This window comes from Elephantulus edwardii, unplaced genomic scaffold (assembly GCF_000299155.1).
Source record: "Elephantulus edwardii isolate Elephantulus edwardi_28Jun2011 unplaced genomic scaffold, EleEdw1.0 scaffold00235, whole genome shotgun sequence".
Lineage (NCBI taxonomy): Eukaryota > Metazoa > Chordata > Mammalia > Macroscelidea > Macroscelididae > Elephantulus > Elephantulus edwardii.
Genome location: NW_006399985.1, coordinates 40,478 through 55,826, shown reverse-complemented (window position 1 = coordinate 55,826; position 15,349 = coordinate 40,478). Strand labels below are relative to the sequence as shown.

Below are 15,349 nucleotides of genomic sequence, written 5' to 3'. Positions count from 1 at the left end.
GATTCTTAGAAGGTCCCATTCATCTAGTTTATCCTCTCCTGGTTGTAAATTTTCCAGGATGCTTGGAAGACTGTTTATGTTGTGGATTAGGACTTCTAGAATTCTTCCAACTTTTTCTTTAATGAAGTTTATAGTCCTTGGTTTTAGTCCTAGGTCCATGATACACTTTGAGTTGGTTTTTGTGTATGGAGTGAGGTGTGAATCTTGCTTGAGTTTTCTGCATTTTTGCCAGCACCCTTTGTTAAAAAGGCTGTCATTTCCCCACTTAAATGATTCCATCTCCTTGTCAAAAATCAGTTGACCCTGGTTAGATGGACTGACTTCTGGATTCTCAATTCTATTCCATTGATCTGTCTGCCTGTCATTGTACCAGTACCGCGTTGTCTTGACCAGCATGGCAATGTAGTAAGATTTGAAATTGGAGTGAGATGCCTCCTACCTTGTTTCTCTTTTTTTGTTTTTCTTTTGCTAAAAAACCTTATTTATTTCCAGCCAAATAACATTTTCTAACTACATATATGGTTACATATTGTAAGTACCTTCTTTGAAAAATGTACATGTTCCAACTTCCAATTCTAATTATTAATGTCTATACCAAGCAAACATCATTTTCTCTTAAAGTATAACTTAAATACACTGCTGACATAGAAACCATGACATGAGTGGTATCTAGTACTTCTCTTTGAGTCCAGAGCAACATCGACACATTTTCCCACGATAAGATTCCACAAGTCAGCAGACAGCAAACGCCTCTGGTTCTGCTTGTTGTGTGGACTTGTTTCTCTTTTTAAGGAGTGTTTTGCTTATTCGAGGCCTCTTTCCATTCCAAATAAAGCTTGAGATTGCTTTTTTCCATCTTGTTGAAGAATGGAATTGGTATTTGTATTGGGATTGCATTGAATGTGTAAATTGCCTTTGGCAGTATTGTCATTTTCACAATATTGAGTCTTCCTACCCATGAGCAAGGGATATTCTTCCATTTGCCCAGGTCCCTTTGTGTTTCTTGTAGTAATGTTTTGTAACTATCTTTGAATAGATTCTTTGTGTTTCTGGTTAGATTTACTCCCAAGTATTTAAACTTGTGATTAGCAATTGTGAAGGGTATTGTTTTTCTTAGCTCCAGTTATATATTCACTTTGTCGCTGTAGAGCAATCCAATTGATTTTTTTATTGTTGATCTTGTATCCTGCCACTTTGCTGAATTGGTCAACTATGTCCAGTAGTTTTCTTGCTGAGTCTTTAGGATTTCTAAGTATCATATCATCTGCATAGAGAGATAATTTTACCTCCTCTTTGCCAATTTGAATACCTCTTATTTTCTTCTCTTAAATTACTGCTATCACTAAGACTTCCAGTACAATTTTGAGTAGGAGAGGTGATAGTGGGCATCCTTGCCTAGTTCCTGTTCTCAAAGGGAATGCCTTTAATCTCTCTCCATTGACAACAATGTTGGCTCTTGGATTTGTGTATATACTTTTCATTATGTTGAAAAAATTAATCTCTAATCCTATTTTGTTGAGTGTTTTAATCAGGAGAGGGTGTTGGATTTTGTCAAAGGCCTTTTCTGCAACAATTGATAGGATTATGTGGTTCTTGTTCTTTGCTTTGTTAATGTGATGAATTACATTGATTGTTTTTCTTATGTTGAACCATCCTTGCATACCTATTATGAATCCCACTTGGTCATGGTGAATTATTTTTTTGCTATATCATTGGATTTTATTTGCCAGAATTTTATTCAGGACTTTTGCATCTTTGCATGTTCATAAGAAATATTGGCCTGTAGTTTTCTATTTTGGTGACGTCTATACCTGGCTTTGGTATCAAGGATATGTTTGCTTCATAGAATGAGCCTGGGAGAATTCCATCTTTTTCTATTTTCTGAAATAGTTTACATAGAATTGGTGACAGTTCTTCTCTGAATGTTTGATAAAATTAACTTGTAAAACCATCTGGTCCAGGGCATTTTTTTGACTGGAAGTTGTTTTAGTACCTTTTCAATTTCTTCTTTTGTAGTGGGTCTGTTCAGGTGTTCAATTTCAGTTTGTGTCAGTTAGGTAGGTTGTGAACTTCTAAGAATTTGTCCATTTCCTCTAGGGTTTCATATTTGTTTGAGGAATCTTTGACTTCTTGATGTTAAGCTTGAAGCCATATTGAAGACAACAGTCAACCTTCTGCAGCAAACACTTCAGGTCTTCCTCAGTTTTGGCCAGCACGGGTTAGTCTGTCTTACTGGGCATCCTTCATCTCTGTCCTCTGTGCAGTTCTTGAACTGTGGAACCTGCCATCAGAACCTGTTTTTCACAGTTCTCAGAGGTTTCACTTCAGGCTCTGGGGCCCCTAGTCCTGAGCAGATGCCGTGCTCTTGCATCCACACTGGTTTCAGCACCTCAGTTAGACCACATGCCACCATTGCTGTCTAAATGCATTATTTTGTCAGATACCAGCAATATCCCACAACCACATTAGACCCATGTCTAAGCCCGCAGGCTCACAGTAATCCCATTGATCTCAAGTTCCTGTTAATAATCCATCCCCACAGTAACATTACACTTTCCTGGAACCCCACTCATTGCCACAGGCGTCCCTGGCATTGTATTTCTTCCCAGGAGTAATGGCAATAGCTAAGGGCTTTTGAAGCATTTTGCCCTTTCTGCTGACTTCAAGAACTGACTGGACTTACAGGCCAGCAGCACTAATAGTTGATTAAACACTGCCTCAAGGTCTGGCAGCATTTCACTCCCATCAACCCAACAATTGCCTGAAGAGGAGGGTGTAGATAATTGTTGTTCTTGTGTACTGTCCAGTCCTAACTGAATCATAGCTGACTGTAGAGTGAGTTTTCAGAGGCAGTAAATCCCCCAGGAGACTGCCCATCTTTTGCTTGTGAAGCAGCAGGAGGACTCAAACCATATACCTTTGGAGTGGCAGCACAGCTCCCTATCACTAAGCCACCAGAGCCCCCTAGGGTCATATTTTTGTTTTTTTTGTTGTTGTTGTTGTGTGCTACTGAGTTGGAGTCGACTCATAGGAGGTTTCTAGAGGCAGTTTAATCACAGGAGAGGAGATTGCTTATCCTTCTCCCAACGAGCAGCTAGTGAGTTCGAACCTCCTGTCTCTGGGGTTGCAGCGCCGCTCCTTACCACTCGTCCACCAGTGTTGAGAGTGGAGCATTAACATTCACTGGATTCTTCTCAGGCCTCTGTGAGCTTGCAAAGAAAGCGACTCTGTGAATTCACACAGCTTCCCTCACCCCCTAAGCAGCCCTGGTAGCAAGGTGGGAGTCGCACTCTGTTACTGCTGGAGAGGTTAGTGCTTTGACCCTGCCAGCAATTCCCAGAGAGGCCTCTGTGCTAGTCTGCTTCCATAAGTGTTTACAGTCTTGGAAGCCCTACTGGACTGTTCTACCTGGCCCTATCCTCAAACTGATATCATTGCTTCTCAATAATTTGAAGAGGTCCCTCACTACAATAGCCCTAAACTCTGCTCTATCCTGTGCCAATCTTACTGCCTCTGACTCACCTACCAGCTCCCCATTACCCCAGCCACTGAATCAATTCATCTCATCAAGGGTCTTCCTCTCTAGTGCTGTCCCTCTACCCTCACAAGCACAATGTCCCTCTCCAAAGTGGGTACATAGTAAGTCATGACAGATGGAGAAAAAAAGTTGAAGTTGTCAACAACTTCATCTCTTTTGAATCTACAATCCATACCCTTGATTTCCCGACTTCTGGTACCACATTCAGGTCTGTATCTGTTAGTTGAAACATGCCAGTCAGTATCCCTTTGATTCCTGGGGCCTTGTTTTTCACAAGTGCCCTCAGTGAAGCTTCAGGTTCCTCTATCATCATTGGCTCCTGCTTATAGGATACTTCTGAAATTTTTTAGTATTAGTTCTTTATGGTGCAGTACTAAACAATACTGTAAGATAGTATACTATCTATAGGATAGTTATTATAATCTACGCTTTAGACAGCTTAGAAGAATGAGAATCCCAGAGCACTTAATTGTGCTCATGCAGAACCTAGACTTACTTGGACCAGATGGCTGTCAACAGAGCAGGGAACATTGACTGCATGGTCTAAAATTGAGAAGAGAGTGCATCAGATTTGTAGTCTCTTCACACCTGTTCAATCTATATGCTGAGGAAATTATCCAAGAAGCTGGACCCTATGAAGAGGAGTGTGACATCTGGATTGAAGGGATATTCATTAATAACCTGCATTATGGAGATGATACAACCTTGCTTGCTGAAAGTGAGGAGGACTTGAAAAATTTGTTGCTGAAGATCAAGGAACGCAGCCTTTGGTACCTTTGGTACCTTTGGTATGGATTGCATCTCAATATCAAGAAAACAAATCTTGTCACTGGACAAAAAGGCAGTGTCATGATGCATGGAGATTGAAACTGTCAACTGCTTCATCTTGCTTGGATCCATAATTAACACCTTTGTGACCAGCAGTCAGGAAATAAGACACATTGCACTGGGAAAATCTCTCCAAATTATTGAGGAGTAATGGTATCAGTTTGAGGACTAAGGTGCATCTGATTCAGTCCCTAGTTTTTCTGATCACTTGTATCTAAGAGCTGGACAGTGAATAAGGATGACAGAAAAAGAATTGAGGGCTTTGAGCTGTGGTGTTGGAGAAGAGCACTGAACATCCCATGAACAGCCAAAAGAACAAAAAGATATGTCTTGGAGAGGCTCTTTGGAGGCAAGAATGATGAGACTTCACCTCATGTACTTTGGGCGTGTTGCCTGAAGGGGCTATTCCTTGGAGAAGGACATGATGCTGGGAAGGGTGGAGGGTTGGCAAAGGAGAGGAAGACCTTCAACCAGGTGGATTGACGTGGTGACTGCTGCAGTGGGCTTTTAAGAGTTGGAAATGTGAGGAAGGTGCAGGAAAAAACAGGGTTCAGATCTTTTGTTCATAGGGTCACTATGAGTCGTGCTCCACTTGATGGCACTTACCAACAGCAACAATAGGCAGCTCTGGTAGCCCAGTAGCAAGAACCTGAGCTACAGTCCCAAAGGCATGTGGTTTGAATCCACCAGCTGCTCCGTAGGAGAAAGATGGATACTGACTTTCCCTGCAATTCACTGCCTCTGAAAACCGACTTACGAGTCAGCTATGAGTCATTTCTGACACCAGCCCGCCCTGTAGGGTCACTCTGAGCTGGAATTTACTCTCAGAAAAGTGGGCTTAGTTTGGGTTTTACAAATTTGACTGATTGGCTGCTGATTACCTCTGGTGCTCCTTGGCCACCAATGTTAACCCCGCACCAGTGAAATGGAAGATAGTCCTAAATGTCTGCATGGTTTTAATGTAAAGGGTAGAGTAATAGTCACCTAACCAGGACTGTGCACAAGGGTTACATCTCTCGATGGTGGTGGTCTCACACTCCACCACCCTGGCTGTGTCAACAAGCACAGGGCGTGGGTGGGTGGCTGGAGTCTACCAGGAGCTCCCTGTGTTAGGGATATCACATCTCTCCTTTCCTGGATCCTCTCCCGAGTCCACTGTCAATGTGGGCCCCGGGTTCTTCCTGCTGCTTTTCTGACTGGTAGCGGCTGTGAGGGAAGGCTTGACTCCCCGCCAGTGCTTCCTGCAGAGGCCTGGCCACTCTTGGTGGGAGGTGCAGAGCACCTTGCAAGGTCTCGGCTCCTGTCTTCACATGACAGTGCCTCTCAGGGAAGCTCTGAAAGGCTGAGATACTACAAAAGAGAAGAGAGTGGAGGACAGCCGAGTTTTCCTAACTTAGCTTAAACACATTGTGTGTTTGTGTCCCTTTTGGGCCATTGCTGCAACAAAGTATCACAGATTTAGTGAAGTAAAAACCCAACAAATGTGTTACCTTTCAGCTGTAGACGTTACAAGCCCAGCCCCAGTCTTAGCTCAACAGACTTTCTTTCCTTTGCTGTAGGTTCTCGGGAAGAAGCCCTCTCCTCACCTCTCGCAGCTTCTGGAGGTTGTTTCCAGCCCTTGACTCATAGCCTCTGCCCTCCGTCCTCAAGCCCAGTGATGGTGAGGCCATCTTGACCTCGATAACTCTCTTCATCTCGTCTGACAGCAGCTGGGAAAGTTCTCCAGTTTAAAGAACCCATGATTAGATTGGGCCCATCTCTAGAACTCAAAGCAATCTCTCTGGCCCAAAGTCAGTCTATCTTGTCGAGGGTCTTTCTCGTTCCCACTGACTCTCCACCTTTTCCAGCACGTTGTCTTTTCCAAGGACTGGCCCTTCTTGGCAACATCCAAAGGCTACAGGTTGAAGTTGCACCATTCTCGCCTCCGAGGAGCACCCTGGGTTGCACTTCCTCCAAGATCGGTTTGTTCATTTGACCGTCCCTGGAATATTCACCACTTTTCCCCAACTCCAATTCAAAAGCATCAATTCTACGTCAGTCTTTCTTATTCCTCGTCTAACTTTCAAAGCATACCAAGCAACTGAAAATACCATCACTAGGATCAGGTGCACCTTAGTCTTTTTAAATCAGTATTTTTTTGTGCTGGACGGGACATTTTTCCCAATATAGTATGTCTTTTGATTTCTTGAGTGCCACTACCATGGATGTTGATGGGATGGTGAACATGAGTGTTGACTGGGAATATAATTAAAATCCCTGCATCTGATTTTATGTTAATCAAAAGGGAGGGTGCACTAGATGGACCTAGTTAATTAGATGAGCACTTTAAAAGATAATCTAGAATCTATAACCAGGAGAGGATAGATGAATCAAATTTGATTCTTCTAAGAATCAAATCCCTATGCACATCTAAAAACTCCAACAGAGTGAAAAGGGAAGCCACAGATGGGGAAAAATATTTGGTGATGACATGCCAGATAAGGGACTTATATCCAGAATTTATAAAATACTCGAGCACCACAAGATCAAGGTAAACAACCCAGTTGAAAAATAGGCACAGGATATGAACAGACACTTCAACAAAGAAGATACTCAGATGGCAAACAAACACATGAAGATATGTTCAAAATCCCTAGCTCTAAGAGAGATGCAAATCAAACAACTATGAGATACCATCTCACCCCAGTACGAATAGCAAAATTTAACAGAACAACAAACAATAAATGCCTGCGAGGTTGTGGAGAAACTGGAACCCTTATTCACTGTTGGTGGGAATGTAAAATGGTGCAACCACTATGGGAGGCAGTATGGCACTTTCTCAAAAAGTTGAAAATAGAAATACCATTTGGCCCAGCAATTCCACTACTGGGAATTTACCCCAAAGAAACCATACCCACCACTCAAGCAGATATATGCACACTCATGTTTATTGTGGCTTTGTTCACAATAGCAAAGAATTGGAAACAACCTAAGAGCCCATCAACAAATGAATGGATAGAGAAGCTCTGGTATATTCACACAATGGAATACTATGCTGCATTGAAAAACAAGGAACTCATGCAATATTATTCAAAATGGGTGAACCTGGAGGACATTATGCTGAGTGAAGTATCTTAGTCACAAAAGGATAAATACTGCATGGTGCCACTGTTGTAAAGTGGGACTGACATCTGGGTTGAAGGGAGGAGACTGAGAAAGATGGGATAAATAATGTATACTGCATTGAAAGACATGAGGGAGAGAACTGTTTAAAAGGGATATATGATTAGGTATTATTGTTCAGACATGAGTCCAGAATGAAGGCTGCACAGTGGAGTGGACTTAGGGGGAGAGATTGTATAACAATGAAAGAGAACAAACTGGGACGGAGGGGTGGGCAGGGAGAAAAGTGCAACAGTGAATGAATGGAAATTCAAAGTCTGTAAATTTTCATTAAAATTATTAAAAAAAAAGATAATCTAGAAGCGGAGACCTATTCTTGTCGGCCTCAAAGAAGCAGGCTGCCATGAGTTCTGTAGCCATGAAGAAGGAAGCAGCCCTCTGGCGCCTGACCGTGGAAGAGGACCCCTCCGCGGTCCAGTTATTAATGGACTTTGTCAGGCGTTTCTTCCCACACCGGGTCTCGCCACATCAGTGAATGAAGGTCCCACTTCACGTGGTGGAATCTTGACCCCACCAGCATCGTTACAGTCCCCTCCACTCTGACAAGGCAGCTCTTCCCCGATCGCATTTCGAGTGCCTTCCAACGTCAGGGGCTCACCTTCTGGCCCTCTAGCCAACAATTCTTTTCTCCACAGGGTTTCTGAGGGCCTGTTATTTTAGAAGTGGATGGCCAGTACTGCTTTTTAGTCTATCTTAGCCTAGAAGCTCCGCTGAAGCCAGGGGTGGCCTGCCTGGTGTTGGAAATACTGGTGGTGTAGTTTCCAGTCTCCAAAACCACGCAAGTCACAACAGAACAGAGGAGTGGGGGAGTGTCTTCCTTGTAGACATGTGAATGGTATCCAGTCATTGTCAGCACTGCACGTCAGGATAAAGCTGGACATGTTTTAGAATGATGAATGCTGGGTAGGAGGTCCAGGGTGACATTGTACATCCACGCTTGGGGCAGAGAGTTCTCTTTCCAAGGAGGCCTGTCAATTTTACATATCCTCTCCTTCTGCACCGGAGGGCACTGCTGCGCACATGCTCGCCAGATCATCAGTCAAGCCAAGAGGCACACAAGCTTGATACCTCTCTTTGTGTTCATTGGAGCTGGAGGTACTGGAGCAGCGTCGTATGTCATGGGTCCGACATTATTTAGTCCAGATGTCTGTTGGGACAGAAAGAATAATCCAGAACCATGGAACAAACTAGGCCCCAATGATCAACACAAGTTTTACTCAGTGAATGTGGTGTAGAGCAAACTGAAGAAAGAAGGCCCTGACTTCTAAATTAAATTCTTTTTTTAAAAAGGCCGCTTAGAAAGAAGGTCTTCCAGAAGCTATCCGCACATTTTCTCATTTAACAAAGATATGTTCCTTCCCTAAATGCATGAAATCACATCAGTGTATCGTGTTGGAATTTACACTGAATAATAAATAATGTAAAACTTGAAAAAAATCATTAATACTATACTGTTGTTGTTGATTGCCTTCCAGTTCGAGCACGACTCATAGGGACCCTATAAATAAAAGGCCTGAAGCCCCTCTACAGCTATCAGCATTTATTATCATCTTTTCCTCCAAGGAGCACTCTGACTGTACCTTATCCAAAACATACTTGTTTGTTCTTTTGGCAGGCCCTAACCTCTCCAGCATCACAACTCAAAGGCATCAACTAATTTTTTTTCCTCTGTCATCCTTATTCATTGTCCAGCTCTCAGCACCACAGCAAGTGATTGAGAAGACCAGGATCTGAATCATGTATACCTTAGTCTTCAATCTGACATCATTGCTCCTTAGTAATTTAGAGAGGTCCCTGACTGCAGACTTTCCCAGTGCAATACATCTCCAGATCTCCTAATTGCTGGTACCAGCTATATCTGCTGTGGATCCGAGAAAGATGAAGTTGTTGATAGTTTCAAGTTTTTCTCCATCTATCATGATGTGCTTATCAGTCCAGGGGGGAGTTTTTGTGTTCTTGACATTGAGATACAATCCATACTGAAGACTATAGTCTTCAATATGTAGAAGTACGGCAGGTGCTTCAAAGCCCCCTCATTTTCAGCAAGCAAGTTTGTATCACCCCCTTAATCAAGGTTATTTACCAGTCTTCCTCCATTCTGAGGCTGCATTCTTCTTCATAGACTCCAGCTTCTTGTATAATTTTCTCAGCGAACAGATTGACTGGATATGGAGAAAGGACACAACCCTGATACACACCTTTCTTAATTTAAAACCATGTGCTGTTCCCTTGCTCTGTTCACACAACAGCCTCGTGGTCTGGGTACAGGTTTTGCACAAGCACAGTTAAATGTTGTTGTTAGGCTCCATCAAGTCAAGTATGACTCATAGCGACCCCGTGAACAGTGGGCTGAACTTGGCCCTAGCCTGTGTCATCCTCATCATTTCTGATATACTCGAACCTCTTGCTAGTCACTGTGTTAATCCATTTTGGTGAGGGTCTTCCTCTTGTTAAACTCACCCTCCACTTCTCCAAGCATAATATCCTCCAAAGACTGATCCTCCCTAACAACATGTGAGAAGGCAATTCACCATCCTTCACCAAAAGCACCCTTGCTGCACTTTCTCCAATCCATATTTGTTAGTCCGCTTGGCATCCCACTGGATGTTCAGTGCTCTTCTCCAACACCACAACGATGAGGCATAGGTTATTTTTCTGTTGTCTTATTCATTGTCCAGCTCTCAGATGCATAGCAAGGGATTGGGAAGACCATGGCCTGAATCAGGCATACCTTACTTCCCAAACTAACATCATTGCACCTCAATAACTTTTTAAAAGATTTTAAAATTTTATTAATTTTAATGAACATTTACAGAGACTTTGCATTTCCATTCATTCATGGTTGCACTTTCCTCCCTGCCCACCCCTCCCCCCCAGTACTCTTCTCTTTGAAAAGTAAAAGAAAAATTCCTTTATTGGTATACCAATAAACTATTTTTAATAGCAGACTGTTTATTGCAGAACTAAACATTAGAATTCTTAAGATGAACTGGTTTTATAACAGCTGCCCTCCTAGGTTCGGGTGTTGTTCCTTCATGGAAATCAGGCCTGAATTTGTGATGTACAATTTTTAGGTGCCTCATCCTACCAATACTGGCAGCACCATGATAGATGGAGAAAAGATTGAAGTTGTCAATGATTTCATCTTATTTGGATCCACAATCAACACACTTGAACCAGCAGTCAGGAAATCAGAAGAAAAACTGGGGAAATCTGCAGTTAGTGATCTCTCCAAATTATTGAGGAGCAATGATATCAGTTTGAGGAGTAAGGTGCATCTGATTCGGGCCATGGTATTTCCAATCATTTGTTATGCATCTAAGAGCTGGACAATGCATAAGGATGAGAGAAGAAGAATTAATGGCTTTGAGCTGAGTGGTTGGAGAAGAGCACTGAACACATGGACGGTTATGAGAACAAACAGGTATGTTTTGGAGAGGGTGCAGCCAGAGTGCTCTTCGGAGGCAAAGATAATGAAGTTTTACCACACACCCTTCAGGCTTGTTGCTGTTGTTGTTGTTGTTATGTGCCGTCGAGTCGCCTGCGACTCATAGCGACCCTATGTACAACAGCCCTAAACTCCGCTCTGTCCTGTGCCAATCGCACTGTCTCTGACACTCCCATCCCAATTATCCCAGTCACTGAATCAATCCACCTCATAGAGGGCCTTCCCCTCCTGTGCTGTCCCTCCACCCTCCCAAGCACGATGTCCCTCTCTAAGGACCGGTCTCTCCTCACAACATGTCCAAAGTATGTTAGACGGAGCCTCAGAATCCTTGCCTCCAAGGAGCCACCCGATTTAACCCTTTCCAGGACAAATCTGTTTGTTTTCCTAGCAGTCCATGGTATTCTCAATACTCTTCTCCAGCACCACAGCTCAAAGGCATCAATTCTCCTTCTATCCTCCTTGGTCATTGTCCAACTCTCTGATGCATAACAGGTGATTGCGAAGACCATGGCCTGTATCAGACGCACCTTAGTCTCCAAAGAGATACCATTGCTCTTCAGCACTTTGGAGAGGTCCCTAACAGCAGACTTTCCCATGACAATGTGCGTTTTAATTTCCTGGCTGCTGGTGCCAAGACTGTTGACTATGGAGCCAAGCAAACTAAAGCTGTGTCCAATCTCAATCTCTTCACCATCCATTGGCAGGCTTGTTGCTAGGCTGGGTTATTCCTTGGAGCGGGACATTAGAAAGGTGGAGGGAGGGTCAGTGAAGGCAAGGAAGACCCTCGACCAAGTGGATTGAAGTGGTGACTGCCGCAATGGGCTTTAGTGTATCAGGGAGTGTGAGGATGGTGCAGGAGAGAACAGGGCTCAGACCTGTTGTTCATACGGTGGCTAAAGGTCACACTCAACTCCATGTCACCCAATAACAACAACAACAACAACAACAGTATTCCCTTGCTCTGTTTGCACAACAGCCTCCTGGTCTAGGTTTTGCTTGAGCACAATTAAGTGCTCTGGGATTTCTCATTCTACTCAATGTTGGCCATAACTTATTATGATCCACATGGTCAAATGTGTAAAGTCAAATGCCTTTACATAATCAATAAAGCATAAATAGATATTGTTCTGGTATTCTCACCCCACTGGGTCAATTGGCAGCATCATTATGGATGGTGAAGAGATTGAGATAGTTAACAGTTTGAGTTTGCTTGGCTCCACAGTCAACACTCTTGGTACCAGCAGCCAGGAAATCAAGAGATGAATTGCATTGGGAAAGTCGGCTGTGAGGGACCTCTCAAGAGTACTGAAGAGCAACAATGTCAGACTGGAGACTAAGGTGCACGGGCTCCAGGCTATAGTCTTTGCAATTGTGTGCTATGCGTTCGAGAGCTGCACAGTGACTAGGGATGATAGAAACAGAATTAATGTCTTTGAGTTGTTGTGCTGGACAGGAGTGTTGAATATACCATGGACTGCTAGGAGAACAAACAAGTTTGTCCTAGAGAGGGTGAAGCCAGGCTGCTCCTTGGAGTCAAGGATTCTGAAGCTTCGTCTGACATACTTTGGGCATGTTGCAAGCCAGGACCAGTCCTTGGACAGGGACATCATGTTTGGGAGAGTGGAGGGACAGCACAAGAGAGGAAGACCCTCAATGAGATGGACTGATTCAGTGATTGGGGCAATGGGAGTGGGTAGTCAGAGACAGTGTGGTTGGCACACGATAGAGCAGGGTGTAGGGCTTTTACATAGGGTCGCTATGAGTTGCAAGTGACTCGATGGCACATAACAACAATAATTCTTTATTTTCAGCCAGGATTCATCTTTCATCACCAATGATGTCCCTGGTGCCACAGCTTCTTCTAAGTCCTGCTTTAACTTCTGGCAGTTCCCGATCTATATTCTATTCTAACCAGTTTTGAATTATTTTTCATCAGTATTTCGCTTGCATGTGATATTAATGATATTGATAATTTCCACATTCTGTTGGATCACCTTTCTTGAGCAGGGGCACAAATATGAATTTCTTTCACTCAGTCAGACAGCTGTCCTCCAAAGTTTCTGGCATGGACTGGTAACGACGTCCAGGGCTGCATCTGCTAGTTGAAATATGTCAGTCAGTATCTCATTGACTTCTGGGGCCTTATTTGTTGCCAATGCTTTATGTGCAGCTTCAACTTCCTCTTTCATTATCATTGGCTTTTGTTCATACAATACTTCCTAATATTTTTCAGTGTCATTCAGTTCTTTTTGGTACAGTGACTGTGTATTCCTTCTGTCTTCTTTTGGTGTTTCCTGGATTGTTCCACATATTGCCCATGTTGTTTTTGTTGTTAGGTGCTGTTGAGTCAAGTGTGACTCAGAGCGACCCTATGAACAAAAGATCTGAACCCCGTCCTATCCTGCGCCATCTCCACACTTCCTGATACACAAGAACCTATAGCCGCAGTCACTGTGTCAATCCACCTGGCTGAGGGTCTTCCTCTCCTTTGCTGAACTTCCATCCTTCCCAGCATCATGTCCTTCTCCAAGGAATAGCCCCTTCTAGCAACATGTCTATAGGATATGAGGTAAAGCCTCATCATTCTTACCTCCAAAGAGCATTCCTCTCCAAGACATATCTGTTTGTTCTATTGGAAGTCCATGGGATATTCAGTAATCTTCTCCAACACCACAGCTCGAAGGCGTCAATTTTTCTTCTGTCATCCTTAGTCATTGTCCAGCTCTCAGATGCATAGCTAGTAATTGGAAAGACTATGGCCTGTATCAGATACACCTTAGTCCTCAAACTGACATCATTACTCCTCAATAATTTGGAGAGGTCCCTAACTGCAGATTTTCCCAGTGCAGTACATCTCCTTATTTCCTGACTGCTTGTTCCAAGGGTGTTAATTGTGGATCCAAGCAAGATGAAGCTGTTGACAGTTTCAATCTCCTCTCCATCCATCATGATGCTATCTATTGGTCCAGTGGGAAGAGTCTTTGTTTTCTTGACATTGAAATTCAATCCATACTGAAGGCTGCATTCCTTGATCTTCGGCAACAAGTGTTTCAAGTTCTCCTCACTTTCAGCAAGACTGTGTCATCTGCATAACTCAGGTTGTTGATGAGTCTCCCTCCAATTCTGATGCCACGCTCCTCCTTCTAGAATCCAGCTTCTCAGATAATTTTCTCAGCATGCAGATAGACTAGGAGTGGAGAGAGAATGCAGTCCTGGCACACTCCCTTCCCAGTTCCAAACCATGCAGTGCTCCCCTACTTTGTTCTCATAACAGCCTCCTGGTACAAGTATAGGTTCTGCATGAGCACAATCAAGTGCTCTGGGATTCCCATTCTTGTCAATGTCAGCCACAACTTGTCATGATCCACACAGTCAAACGCCGTTGCATAGTCAATAAAGCACAAATAGACATTCTTCTAGTAGTCTTTACTTCCAGCCAGGATCCATCTGATATCAGAAAAGATATCCCTGGTGCCTTGGCCTCTTCTAAATTCTGCTTGAACTTCTGGCAGGATATTATCTGGAAGGATATTATTGCCCATAATATCCTTCAATATCATGACTCAAATCTTCAATTTGTTTTTCAGTTCTCTCAGCTTGAGAAGTGCTGAGTGAGTTCTTTCCTTTTTATTCTCCTATTCAAGCTCTCTTCATATTCCATTGTAATACTTTGTTTTCTGTTGCCACCCTTTGAAATCTGTTCAGCTGTTTTACTTCCGTATGTTTTTCCTTTGTTTTGGCTTCTTGATGCTCGAGTGCAATATTCAGAATCTCTTCTGACATTCATTTGTTTTTTTCTTTCTCTTCTCTTTGCAATGACCTTATACTCTCTTCATGGATGATAACCTTGATGGCATCCCACAACTCATATGGTCTTCAATAATTGGCGTTGAATGCTTTGAATCTAATCCTTTTTTAAAAACTAATTTTAATGAAAGTTTACAGAGACTTATGGTTTTCAATCGTTCATTGTTGCACTTTTCCCCCTCCCTGGCCCCAATCCACTCTTCTCCTTGAAAAGAAAAAGAAAAACTCTTTCATTCTTATGCAATCCCTCCCCCCAAGTCCACTCCACTATGCAGCCTTTACTCTGGACTTCTGTAATGACCAGAATACCCATTCCTATACATCTTTTAAACAGTTTTCTCCCTTATCTGTTTCAATGCAATGTACATCATTCTTTCCTTCCTTTTCTGTCTTCCCTCAACCCTGATGTCAGTCCCGTTTTACAACAGTGGCCCTATGCAATATTTGTCCTTTTGTGACTGAGATATTTTACTCAGCATAATATCCTCCAGTGTAATTCATTTTGCATATTTCATGAGTTCCTTGTTTTTCAATGCAGCATTGTTGTTGTTGTTGTTATGTGCCAT

The 15,349-nt window shown here is 43.0% G+C and overlaps 1 pseudogene; it reads left to right on the top strand.

Moving 5' to 3' along the window:
• The first annotated feature begins 7,886 nt into the window (after positions 1–7,886).
• Positions 7,887–15,349, top strand: part of LOC102876681 — a 25,752-nt pseudogene continuing 18,289 nt past the window's right edge.